Source organism: Lissotriton vulgaris, chromosome 1_1, assembly GCF_964263255.1.
Source record: "Lissotriton vulgaris chromosome 1_1, aLisVul1.2, whole genome shotgun sequence".
Classification (NCBI taxonomy): Eukaryota; Metazoa; Chordata; class Amphibia; order Caudata; family Salamandridae; genus Lissotriton; species Lissotriton vulgaris.
Window position 1 is genome coordinate 202,126,172 of NC_141685.1, and position 14,296 is coordinate 202,140,467.

A 14,296-nucleotide genomic window follows, 5' to 3' on the forward strand; every position below is an offset into this window, starting at 1 on the left:
TGATGGGTGAAGTTTAATGTCCCCGAGACTTCAGCAGGAGGCAAGCTTAAATCAGGCCCTTGGGTAGTTGCTTCAGCAAGATGGATGAAAGTTTCAAAGTCCTTTCCCTCTAGCTACCCGGACAGAGGTTTGTCTTGACATCCAGAAGTAAAACACTTTGCAGAGGTTTCAGCACAGATATTTATACCCCAAAAAATCTTAAAAGTCACAAGTCACTGAACCTTGCCAGAACCAGTTTAGTGTGGTCCTGGAGCACTTTGTTTACAAGGCTGCATCCTGCCTTTCAAGAAGAGGGGGTCTGCCATCAGATGTACAGTGGGAGGTGGAGCCATCATTCACCTTGCCGGGCACAGCCCTGATCAGATCAAAGGCCCACCCCTCCCCATACACCAACTGGAGATCTCGGTATTCAATCCAGGTCGGGCTCAGCCTGCCCGGTCCCTCCAAAACCAGACAGCCAATACACATAACAGCAGAGTACACTGGAAGTATTACTTTCTAGAAGTGGTATTTTCATACCTACTTTCTAAAAGTGGTATTTCCAATCACAGAATATAAAAATAATCTTCACTAAAAGATGCACTTTAATATTTTGAGCTCAGGCATACTAAATTCGACTTTCCGATCATGTTCCTCGGGTCAATTAGGATTATAGAATGTAATAATCAAAACTGCCCATTTTGGCCTAAGGGAACAGATAGCCTTGCAATAGTAAACAAGCATTGGAAATGCAATAGGTCTCGCATTAGGAAAGTTTGAGCGATTGGTATAGTAAATGACACTTTTTTTTATTTATGTGTTGGTTTTGAAAATAGAAAAATTAATAGCTTTGTGGATGTGATGGTGGATGTGATGGTGGATGTGGTGGTGGATGTGGTGGTGATGGTGGATGAGGTGGTGGATGCGGTGGATGTGGTGGTGGTGGATGCGGTGGATGTCATGATGGATGTGTAGGTGATGGTGTATGTGGTGGTGTATGTGGTGGTGGATGCGGTGGATGTGGTGGTGGTGGATGCGGTGGTGGATGCAGTGGTGGTGGATGGGGTGGTGGTGTTGGTGGATGGGGTGGTGGATTTAGTGGTGGTGGGTGTGGTGGATGTGCTGGTGAATTATCATCTATGAAAAATGTAGTAAAGTCTCAGGATGGATCAATATTAAACAGTTTTTAGCTCCCTTTTTTGTACACACGTTTCACTGCACTTTTACTTGACTGTGTAAGTACTGAGCAGTATCATTTAGAGATCTTTAATTGATTCATTTGCACTTTTATTAAAGACGAAGTGTTTTTTTGTGAGTTATTAGTTTTTCTTTGACAACTTTTGGGTCTCACAACAGGATTTATTTTTTCAAATTACACCCCTTTCGCCCAGTTGTGGTTCTGTATCTGTATAGCCCAGCCTTCTAGGTGGTTTATAGGGCAACTCCTGTTATGTCTGTGTGCATCCAAGATACATAATCTCTGGCAACATGGCATTTGCTCTGTTTACGTATGTTATTTGTGTTTGCATATGTATGTGTATATGCAACGTAAGCTTTAGATTTAAGCACTATTCAGCCTGGCGTTATTTGTGTAAGGCAGAGCGACCGCTGGCTTGGGAATTGTTGAATCTACCAAATGCAAAACGAATGAAGTGTCACTTTAAATAACCAGCCTGGAGCGCCGCATGTCCATTCTACAGTGCATGTGAGAGTGTTTGCAAAGCGTGAGCGCCAGAAGTTTTTGCTGCAGGCTCGCATTTGCAATTTGACTTTTAAGAAGTATATGCTGTTTGTACACACTTTACAGCTAACTAATAAAAACGTGAAATATGCTAATTGAAATATCAGACCCAACCTCCCAGAGCTGAAAAGCTATCCAGTATCCTCAAAAATTGAAAAATGTATGGGAAATACTGCAAAAAGAGGCATTAATGACACGATGCAGCAATCATGTGCACAGCCAACCAAGCATAGAAGCTTTGGCTTGCAGCAAATTGTTCAGGATAGGTCTGTGAGATGAGAGTTCATCAGAGAACTATGTGGTGATCTGAATGTTTGAATCCGTACCGACCCCATAGCCACCGCCACCAAGAACCATAAGAGCCGCCTACGAGCAGGCGGGCTCGCGGTTGAAACATCAGGTGCAACGCTGTACCTGGTTCTTGACTACGCAAGATGGAGGGAGGTTGGGGCTAGTGATCGCTATTGCACTTTTCCACCCAGCGGGACAGGCGTATTTTTCAAAATGCAAGCAAGTAGCCGAGGCCAACAAATCCACCAGGGCATTGTTATGAGTGGATAAATCATGATCATTTTAGGTATCCGCTGGAATATGTGTCTCTGCCCTGTGAGTGAAGAGAGAGAAGGGGAGGGTTGAGGAGAAATGCGACACGACGGGCAGGGGAGGGGGCGGAGCGGGTAAAAAAATAAATAAACAAGACGGAGGGAAAAGAGAGAAGGGGAGGGGGGAGGACAAATGCGACACAGTGGGCAGGGGAGGGGGCGGAGCGGTTAAAAAAATAAATAAACAAGACGGAGGGAAGAGAGAGAAGGGGAGGGTGGAGGAAAAATGCGACACGGCGGGCAGGGGAGGGGGCGGAGCGGGTAAAAAAATAAATAAACAAGACGGAGGGAAGAGAGAGAAGGGGAGGGGGGAGGAGAAATGCGACACGGCGGCCAGGGGAGGAGGGGCAGAGCTGGGGGAGGCTGTGAGATGTGCACGCGCTTTTAAGCTCAATGCGCATGCGCATTGAGCTTAAAAGTCACGGGCACTGCAAGGAATCGCCACGATTCCTTGCAAGTTAGTTAAAGACTGTTTAAGCCCCCATAGTCTCGCAAGCTCGATGCGCATGCGCATCGAATAGCGAGACCTAAAAACGAAATGGAGTGCAATTCACTATCAGGACATGGTACATAGACCAAGGCATGTCCTACCTTTCACATACAATGCACCCTGCCATAGGGGTGACTTACATGATGCAAAGGGAAGGTTTAGGGACTGGGAAGTAGGTTCACGTCCAGTCTGCACGGCAATTCTGGACTGCACACAGACTCTGCAATGGCAGGCCTGAGATACACTTTACAAGCTGCTTCTGTGGGTGGCACAATCAGCGCTGCAGGCCCACCAGCACCAGCAGTATTCGGTCTACCAGCCCCTGGGCACGCACGGTGCACTATACTAGGGACTAACAGGTAAACCAAACGAGCCAATTATGGGAATACCAATTTATACAGTTAATTTATAATAGGGAGAATACGCACTGTGGCACTGAATGGCAGTGGCACAGCGCCCAGAGCATCGAACACCAGCAAACACAGAGGAGACAAAAGCGAAAAATGGAAGGGAGACCCACACCAATGGTGCGAGGTCTAACAGTTCTCTAATATACAGTATATGGAAGAAAGTTTAAAGCAAACAATAAGATCTTAAGTGGTGATCAGTGAAGTTGCGCTAATGTCAAAGTTTTGGTATACTACAGGAACAATGTCAAAGCAGTAGGGATGAGCTAATGGGGGTATCACAAATAAAACACATGAGCATATCCCTATTGCACCAAAGTACACATTCAAAATTTTATTCAGCATTTTAAATTAAAACCTCATGTTAAAATACAATAAAAAGTATCACATCAGAGACAAAGAGTGTTACATCAAGTGGGAAGGGTGTGGTGTGTTTATAAACTTTCTGTTCAGGTCCTCAGGTGACAAAGACCCATGAGAACTATATGCTCATATAGGCTTACGGTAAGTACTCAGCTAGTACATTCATTAAAGGTGAGTCATTTGTGGATCTACCAAAATCTACACTCCAATGGTCACTTGTTAAAGGAATTGTATAGTTAGATTATGTCATCTCATCTCACTTAAAGTTCTCTTTTTTGAGCTTGTCCAAGCTTGGCTCCAATAGTTTGTGCAATACTATGTGCAGATCTTTACTCTTTCCCATCATCATGCAAAACAATGTTGTGTAAGCAATACAACAGCCACCTGTTATCTCTGACAAAAGAAGATTAGAGAAGATTAGAGAAGTGAGCAGGTTAAGCCATTTTCAGGATACAGATACTGTGTCACATAAAATTGGGGCTCTGCTGTCACAGTGTCTTTCGAGAGTTTTTACATGTTTTGGGGTGCTCTTGACAGGGTTGTTAGGTTTAATGAGAGTCATGAGTTTAAACAATAAACCATGTAGCCCCCAGTTGGGCAGCTGAGATTTAAAGGTTGAGGCATCACCTTGGTGCCAATCTTCAGCACACTTCCTTCAACCTTTGCATGCATTCTAGATTTTTCTAATGATTCAAAGAGAACATTTGCATAGGTTGCAGAGGTAAGAGTGCAAACAAATGGCCAGATATACTAAAGTTTTTTGTTTTCACAAGCCCTGCGGTTTGCAAAATCAGAGGGTTTGCAACAGCATCTTTTTATTATGTAATAACCCCCTTTCGAAATTCATTGCAAATTGAAATTTGAAGAGGGTATGATAAGCAATGAAATGTATAAATGGTTTGTGCCACAAATCGTGGAGAAGTTACTGCCACTTTAAAGGAGGAGGTAATCCATTTGCAAATAGGTACCTGTACTCACTGGACAGCTTCTACTTTAGTCACTGTGTCAAGTGGTGGCGGAGTGAGTAGGCAATGGTCTAGGGAACCACGGGCTGTCTCCCCAATGTCTTTCCAAATGGGAAACATTTTTTGAAGCAACATATGTCCTTTTTGAGAATGCACAGATGGATCTGCTGTTCTGTTCCTTGTAGGTTACCGTCTCTGTGTTCGCAGCCAACCACAGGCAGTCGCAAACTGTGAATACTAATTATATGTAACCCACAAGAACATATGTCGGATCACCAAACTACAGGTAGGGCCTACAAATTCAGCATACAATTTGCACCCACTACTTGTGATATGTCTCTTAAGTGCCTTGGGCCCAAAAATACCCCACAATTCAAGTCCCCTTAACCTCTGCTTTCCTACTTTACTTGCTTATCCTCACCAATCCAGCAACTTTAGAGGATGCAGGTTTAATAACAACCTCTTAAAGGCAGATTAAGCACACCTCATGCTCTAGGGAGCTATTCATGGGTTGCCTATCTGTTTTTGTTTTGCTTTTACCATAGCTCTGCCAGTAAAGAACCACACATTGCAAAGGTATAAAACATTTATTGCTTCACATTAAAGGGCTTAGTTCTCTTAAGTGCTCCCACTGTAACAAATAAACTAACAAACATAGGGTGTTTAAAAGCAAAAACACAACGGAGCAGCAACTCTTTGTCATAAGTGGTACTGCCAATACAGTATTTGAAATTTCACTGGGCAATTGAATTTAACACTAGCTCTAATTTTCATGTAAGTAGAGGACGTTTCAACTCTAAGCATATAGTGGGTCTTCTTCAGGATGGTTACTTAGGAAGAGCAAAGTGTGTATTTTGCAAGGTGCACTTAATATGCCTTAGAGAGGCCATTATAAAATACTTTCATGTGACAGTAAGTGCTGCCCCACTTTGTCTTTGATGGAACTAATTTCTAATGTATTTTTGTTGTTGCAGATTCCAACCCGTATGTTCATGTCACAGTAAGTGCCCAATTCTGTCAGTACCTTGGACCCATCCAGTTTTACATTTCTTCAATTAAGTTTTTTACATTTCTTCAATTAATTTATTTTCTCAGTTTCTTTTCTTAGAGATCTCTACTTGTATGTGGTTTTCTATTTCAAGTAAGCCACCATACTGTGGTATCTATGTAGGGTGTTACATGTCTTACACTTATTGCCACCCCGCCTATTGTACTTGATTAACCCTACACTCTCAAATTATTTTCCAACAGTACGTAGCCTACTGGCACACTTACTTTCACAAACACTTTGCTTTTCTTAAATATTAATCTAATCAATCAATCAATCAGTGCATTTGTAGAGCGCGCTACTCACCTGTGAGGGTCTCAAGGCGCTGAAGGGAGGGGGGTGTTGTTACTACTCAAATAGCCAGGTTTTGAGGTGCTTCCTGAAGGTGAGATGGTCATGGGTAAGTCGTAGGTGTGCGGGGAGGAAGTTCCATGTCTTGGCAGCCAGGTAGGAGAACAATCTTCCTCCTGCGGTGTTTCTGCGGATCTGTGGGACGGTGGCGAGGGCTAGGCTTGTGGAGCGGAGCTGGCGGGCGGGAGTGTAGAACGAAAGGCGGTTGTTGAGGTATTCGGGACCCATGTTGTGTAGCGCTTTGTGTGCGTGGGTGAGGAGCCTGAACGTGATCATCTTGCTGACGGAGAGCCAGTGCAGGTTTCTCAGGTGGGCAGTTATGTGGCTGTTGCGGGGGGATGTCGAGGATGAGACGTGCGGAGGCGTTCTGAACGCGCTGAAGTCGTTTCTGAAGTTTGGCTGTGGTTCCAGCGTATAGGGCGTTCCAGTAGTCCAGGTGGCTGGTGACGAGGGCCTGGGTGACCGTCTTTCTGGTTTCGGTGGGGATCCATTGGAAGATCTTTCGAAGCATGCGTAGGGTGTTGAAGCATGAAGATGAGATGGCGTTGACTTGTCTGGTCATCATGAGGGAGGAGTCCTGGATGAATCCAAGGTTGCGTGTGTGGTCTGTGGGTCTCGGTGCGGTGCCCAGCGCAGTGGGCCACCAGGAGTCATCCCAAGCGGATGGGGATTGTCTGAGGATGAGGCCCTCCGTCTTGTCTGAGTTCAGTTTCAGACGGCTGAGCTTCATCCATTCTGCGACATTTTTCATTCCTTCCTGGAGGTTGGATTTGGCGGTGGCTGGGTCTTTGGTGAGGGAGAGTATCAGCTGGGTGTCGGCGTAGGAGATGATGTTGAGGTTGTGTTTGCGTGCGATGGCGGCAAGGGGGCTCATGTAGATGTTGAAGAGGGTTGGGCTAAGCGAGGATCATTGGGGTACACCGCAGATGATCTTGGTGGCCGCGGAGCGGAAGGGAGGGAGGCGGACTCTCCGGGTTCTGTCGGAGAGGAACGAGGTGATCCAGTCCAGGGCTTTTCCTTGGATCCCAGTGTTGTAGAGGTGGGTTGTTAGGGTACAGTGGTAGACGGTGTCGAAGGCGGCCGAGAGGTCCAGGAGGATGAGAGCGGTTGTTTCCCCGTTGTCCATCAGTGTCCTGATGTCGTCGGTGGCTGCGATGAGGGCGGTCTTGGTGCTGTGGTAGGCTCAAATCCGGACTGGGATGGGCCGATCAAGTTGTTTGCTTCGAGGAATGAAGTCAGTTGTTTGTTGACGGTCTTCTCGATGACTTTTGCCGGCAAGGGAAGGAGAGAGATGGGGCGAAAGTTCTTGAGGTCTTTTGGGTCGGCTGTGGGTTTCTTCAGAAGGGCGTTGATTTCTGCGTGCTTCCAGCTTTCTGGGAAGGTGGCTGATGCGAAGGAGTTGTTTATGATGTCCCAGAGGTGGGGTGCTATGATGGCGTCGGCTTTGTTGAAGTCTAATTACGTCACCTCATTTTTAGTAGCACATGGCTCGCTGCTTCCTTGAAATAACCGCAGTCTGGTTGTAGACTAGACGTTCGAAGAAAATCATGTATCTTTCTTCTTTTTCTTCTCGGCCGATGCCTATCATAGTATTTATTTCAAGGGGATAAAAATACCTTTTCCAATAGCTACACAAATACTTTGTTTTCCATTCTTACAACAGACCAACTACTTACTTTAGAATATGAACTAATTTATAATATTATCATGTTCTTTCTTCTTATTTAACACTTGTTAAGGACTAAATATTTTCGCTGGAAGAGTTGAACTTCATATGGAACACTTTGAAAAGTTATTTATTATTTTCTGAAGGTATTATATATTGATCTGTTTCTTATAGCTTTCTTCTTAATTTCTTTTATCTATTGGCACATGAATAATTTTCGTTAACTTTCAGTCTTCCCACACAAGTATAGAATTCATACTGTTAACTCACTTTTGGCTACTTCGGGTCTCGTCTATTAATCACTTTTATCTTGACATATGAGCACTAAGTACACAATGTGAGCTCACTTTTGGTTGGTTTCGGCTGACTACTGACTGACTTTCAAAATAAATATCTCTCTGCACTATTATATCATTATGGTTAGGAAATACAGTACATTTCTTATATATAATTGCCGCTCACTGACCTGCTCTGTGCCACGAAAGAGGAACTGCTAATTTGCCCAAATCCTGAAGCGCACTCCCTGGAGCTGAGGTCGGCTGGTGGGAGCGTTACTGCAATCGGCAGTTCACCATCTCGCTCTCAGCGCGACCCGCCCAGGTAGCAGTGCATTGGTTGTGTCCACAAACAGCCCACCGGGGGACTGCGAGGCCCAGAAACCACCGCTCCTTGCAGCCGGCGCCTCTTCCCCCGGAGGCCACGCCCACTCATTGGGACGCTTCTACATAACCTTTCGCGACACCCGCTGCGCGGGTGCCGCTCACTGACCTGCTCTGTGCCACGAAAGAGGAACTGCTAATTTGCCCAAATCCTGAAGCGCACTCCCTGGAGCTGAGGTCGGCTGGTGGGAGCGTTACTGCAATCGGCAGTTCACCATCTCGCTCTCAGCGCGACCCGCCCAGGTAGTAGTGCATTGGTTGTGTCCACAAACAGCCCACCGGGGGACTGCGAGGCCCAGAAACCACCGCTCCTTGCAGCCGGCGCCTCTTCCCCCGGAGGCCACGCCCACTCATTGGGACGCTTCTACATAACCTTTCGCGACACCCGCTGCGCGGGTGCCGCTCACTGACCTGCTCTGTGCCACGAAAGAGGAACTGCTAATTTGCCCAAATCCTGAAGCGCACTCCCTGGAGCTGAGGTCGGCTGGTGGGAGCGTTACTGCAATCGGCAGTTCACCATCTCGCTCTCAGCGCGACCCGCCCAGGTAGCAGTGCATTGGTTGTGTCCACAAACAGCCCACCGGGGGACTGCGAGGCCCAGAAACCACCGCTCCTTGCAGCCGGCGCCTCTTCCCCCGGAGGCCACGCCCACTCATTGGGACGCTTCTACATAACCTTTCGCGACACCCGCTGCGCGGGTGCCGCTCACTGACCTGCTCTGTGCCACGAAAGAGGAACTGCTAATTTGCCCAAATCCTGAAGCGCACTCCCTGGAGCTGAGGTCGGCTGGTGGGAGCGTTACTGCAATCGGCAGTTCACCATCTCGCTCTCAGCGCGACCCGCCCAGGTAGTAGTGCATTGGTTGTGTCCACAAACAGCCCACCGGGGGACTGCGAGGCCCAGAAACCACCGCTCCTTGCAGCCGGCGCCTCTTCCCCCGGAGGCCACGCCCACTCATTGGGACGCTTCTACATAACCTTTCGCGACACCCGCTGCGCGGGTGCCGCTCACTGACCTGCTCTGTGCCACGAAAGAGGAACTGCTAATTTGCCCAAATCCTGAAGCGCACTCCCTGGAGCTGAGGTCGGCTGGTGGGAGCGTTACTGCAATCGGCAGTTCACCATCTCGCTCTCAGCGCGACCCGCCCAGGTAGTAGTGCATTGGTTGTGTCCACAAACAGCCCACCGGGGGACTGCGAGGCCCAGAAACCACCGCTCCTTGCAGCCGGCGCCTCTTCCCCCGGAGGCCACGCCCTCCTTCCTTCCCTCATATCTAGACAGCCTCTAAACGCGCCGCGGGTCGCGCCGCGGGTCGCAGCCCGGGGCGAAGACCCGGGCAAAGACTGGGCCGTTTTAGGCCGTTAGAGGCTGGTAGAGACTGGACTGGGCAATCCCCCTTAACTCCAACATCATATTCCGACTCATTTTTTGTCATTAGTAAGAATTATATGCTTAACTTCATCTCTACAACTGAAATAGAATAGCAATGGTCTATACGAGAGGGAACAAAGCTAAAACTAAAGCCCCCAGTGCCGCAGGCAAACTGCTTGGTCCCATGGACGACTTCCTAGCGAAGGCAAACACGCTTATAGATGAAAGTATAACACTCATCGAAGAAAGGGTCTCCCTAGATCTGGCATTTGCAAAAAGATCCTCACTAGGAACTTTGGCGGAAGCCAGATCCCCAGCGCTAGGCATCCCATCCACAGAGTTGGCTCCAACTAGAGAGAGACGCAGCCTACCAAATATAGTAGACTTGTCGGTATCTCAGCTAGCGGACTCCCAACTCAGCTTCGATCTGGAAAAAACACCCGAACTGCTTCCAACAACTCCTGTAGATATCTCCTCGTCAGAAAAAAGATTAGAAAGGGGTAGGAGGGAGGGAGCAATCAGTAAGCAAAGGGTATCACAAAACCCAACCATCCTGGACACCTTGGTAACAACATCAAGTATCCCACAAATCCAGAATGATAGGGCGACACATGTCGAGATCCTAGCGTCAGTCCATCATGTAGTTAAGGAGCCACCTTCCCTGATAGTCTTGGACCCTCATCCCACAAAACAAACTTCGACGGATCTGAGTGCACCTGAGGCTCAGGAACTAACACTCTCCAGCATAGCCAAAGTAGTCAAGCAAGCACTACAACCTCTAGAACATCGGCTAGCATCTCTAGAATTACAAATTACTAACTTTATAAAAAATCAGCATCCCTCTGAACTATCACGTTCTCAAAAACCACCACAAAACAACAGTAAAAAACCAACAAGCTCTAATGCACTAATGGCCAATTTACCTTTATCTAATCCACAACAAAAGACCCTTAGGATAACGACACCAAATGCGTTGGCCAATAAAAATACCACAAATATAACCAAAATAGCAAAAACTGTAACAGCTCAAAGTTCTACTAGTAACCCACAACAGACCACCGTCCCGATTCCCCTAGCTGTGCCCGCAACAACTGTCCCTGCTGCTACTGCCCCCACTCCGACCGTACCGAGCGGTACTGCCAATAAAACCTCAGGGAAAACCACGCATAACGCAATAACAAAAACCTTACCCCCCCCCCCTGCTCCATTAAAAACACCAAAAACACCTGTGGGTAGACCCAAAAGAAATACTGCGGGGAATCTTGGTCCATCACGATTTCCAGCAGACTTCCCTCCAGAGGCCTCACCCTACGTTGCAGTCATGGCCGGCGTGCCAGAACTAACAGATTCTACCCCAGAACCGGCTTGGTCTCTGAAAAATAAAGTTCAGCACTGGCTTCAAACCAACCGCCCAATCCCATCTTCCTGGCGCGGCAAGATTAGATCTGTAGCTAGGGTACCATGGGTGGGCAACACCCGAAAGACCATTCCCGGGGACTGTATCACAATCACTTTCGAGGATCCTCGAACAGCGGATTATGTCTGTGCCTGGGAAGACATCACCCCAAATGGAGGAATTAAGATCAAGTCCCTCCCCTTTTTCTATCCCTTCAGGCATATAGACAGCTATACACACGAGCAGGAGCCCCCTTGGTCCCTCCCACTTCTGACATCCGTCCCATTCCCTAGACAGGACGGCTTTCAAAATACCATCTACAACGGTCCCCATAACCAATACGAGCCAGATTTCTCCTGGCACCCAGTGAGACAGCGCCGTCAGGGCGGAAGGTGTGATGACAGAAGACCCGATACATATTGGCCCCCACATAGAGACCAAACACGATGGGACCCTTGGCAAAACATCCCACTAAGTAATAGGTTTAGCGGCCTAGAAATGGTCGACTGACCATCAATAGAAATTTCTCCCACTGATACCCAATTATCTCCCCCCTTGCAACCCAATATTACTGTTCTACCTATTAGTAATAAGAAAAAGAACATGATAACCCCAGAAGCTGAATCTATTGATGACACCCCACTCCTCATAGCCTCTTACTGGAACATCGCGGGCCTCCGCAATAAAATCGAGGATGGTTCTGCGCAGAAGTTTTTAGCCTCAAGCCAAATAATTTGTCTCCAGGAGACATGGTCTGTAGAAGAACTCCATATACAAGGCTATAAAACCTATAATGTTCCAGCCTTAACCAGTACAATGGGCAGACCAAAAGGTGGGCTAGCCACTTATATTTCAAATTCTTTATCTTTTAATAAAGTGGCCGTACTCTCTCTGGACACCAACTACCAAATCTTATTGCTCACCCTCCCCAACAAAGACAGTATTATTTTGACTAATACATATAATAACCTACCAGAAGAAAAATTTATAATTCTTCTCACCACCATAACCGATAAATTAAAACAACTATTACATCAGAGCCCTGCTAATAAAGCAACCCACTTAATTTGGGGAGGTGATTTCAACCTCCACCCCTGCACAGTTCCCAATTTAGTGTGTTGCGGGATAGTGGACGAACTTAACATCCCACTAGCTCACCTCGCACATTCTAAACTGGGAAACATAATCAATATTGCCCTATCAGACTTAGATCTTCAGATTGTCAATCATCCAAAAGCAGATCCAAATGAATTCATCCCAACCTATGTGGGCAGAGGGCACAAGACAACAGTAGACTTCATATTTCTCTCCCAAACCCTGATGTCGTCATTGAAAGACTTCGAAGTCACTGTCACACCCTTTAGCGATCACGCAACCCTAACGCTAACTATGCCCATGCCTGCCAACCTCTCATACAAATCAGACATGGCGACTACTCTTCGGCAGAACAAGATAGAGGTCGGTAAACGTAATGGACTAACAATTAGATGGGCGAAAATTAATCCATCAGACATAATGAAAAAACTAGTAACGCAGTCCTACTCAAACATAATGAAATGTCTGGACCTTACAATTAGTCACAAAGAAGTTCTGGAAAATTTTAACACAATATTAGATACAATAAAAGACCTGTTGACCACAAAACCTAAATCAAACCGCCCACCAAAGCCAAAGTGGTTTAACCACAACTGCACAGCGGCCCTATCAAACCTGAAATCCGCGCTCAAAAGCAACCCACGTGATGTGGCTCAGATTCAGCTGCTTAGGCGCCAATATACAAGGGAGAGAAAGATCCGTACTGCGCAACTAAAGCAAAAGTTATGGGATGATCTCCATCACGGAGCAGTCTCCCAAAACAGTGAGCTTTTTTGGCGTACGGTCAGATCCCCATACCTCACAGATAGAGAGACCCCGAAAATAGAAGTCGCTATCGACGAAAACACCTGGGTCTCCCACTTTGAGGAAATTTTTAAGAACAATCACCCAACAGAATCCCCTCCCCCTAAGGTAAACTACCCCATTCTGGTCCCTTTTGATATTCCAGATCTTATAGCCGCTCTGCAGAGTAGTAAAACAGGCAAGGCACCAGGACCCGATGGGGTCCCGGTGGACCTTTTTAAATGCAACCAAGATCTTTGGGCTCCCATCTTAACCAGAGTATGTACAGCAGCAGCAACAGAGGGAATCTTAACATCCTGGACGAAATCAATAATGGTCCCCATTTTTAAAAAGGGGGACCGACAAGATGTAAAGTGCTATCGGCCCATATCACTGCTGGACTCCCTCGGGAAAGTAGTGGGGAGAGTGATTCTCGAGCGTCTCCAGCAGTGGACCGAGGACCGGGGTATAATCTCGGACATTCAATTCGGTTTCCGAGAAGGCTTCGGCACCCAAGAGCAGGTCCTTAACCTTACCCTAATAATGGCGAAATATACACAGGCCATCCCTACCAAGTTATATATGGCCTTTGTTGACCTTTCCGCAGCTTTCGACTGCGTATCGCACAGAAAGCTGTGGAGGGTCCTAGCCCAATTGGGAGTAGACTCACCCCTTTTGGACTTTCTCAAAGAACTTTACACCGGGGCCACAGCCAGAGTACGCTTCGGCGTTAATGGTGAGATGACGTCCCCGTTTAGCGTAGGGCGTGGGGTCAGGCAGGGATGTGTCCTGGCCCCCTTCCTCTTCTCACTCTATACCAATGGTTTGGAGGGGGAGATGTTGAGGGGGGCCCAGGACCTCCCACGCATAGACCGCCGCCTGATCCCAGCCCTGCTCTACGCGGATGACGCCGTCATTCTAGCCCGAACACCCAGGGAACTCCAGAAAGCTGTAAATAGATATACATCCTTCATGGGCAATTTAGATTTAAAAGTGAATGTAAAAAAAACATTCATAATGACTGTGGGTAGACACCGAAAAAGAACCCACCCAATAATCCTCAATAATCAAAAGCTTGAATCAACTCCACACTACCCCTACTTGGGGGTCATGATAGATGACCAACTCTGTTGGAAACAAGCAGTGAGCACAAGAGCACTTTTATTTAGGAGGTCTATTGCAGCACTAATAACATTCTCCCAGAAACTAGGCAAGAAGCCCCCAGTAGAGCTCCTTAAGATCTACAATGCCAAATGCAAGTCAATAGCAACATATGGTGCAGGAGTCTGGGGGTATATTGATGTTAGCTCTATTCAGAGGGCGGAAAACACCTTTTTAAGATTCTTGCTAGCCACCCCCAAAGGCACCTCTATCTACGCAC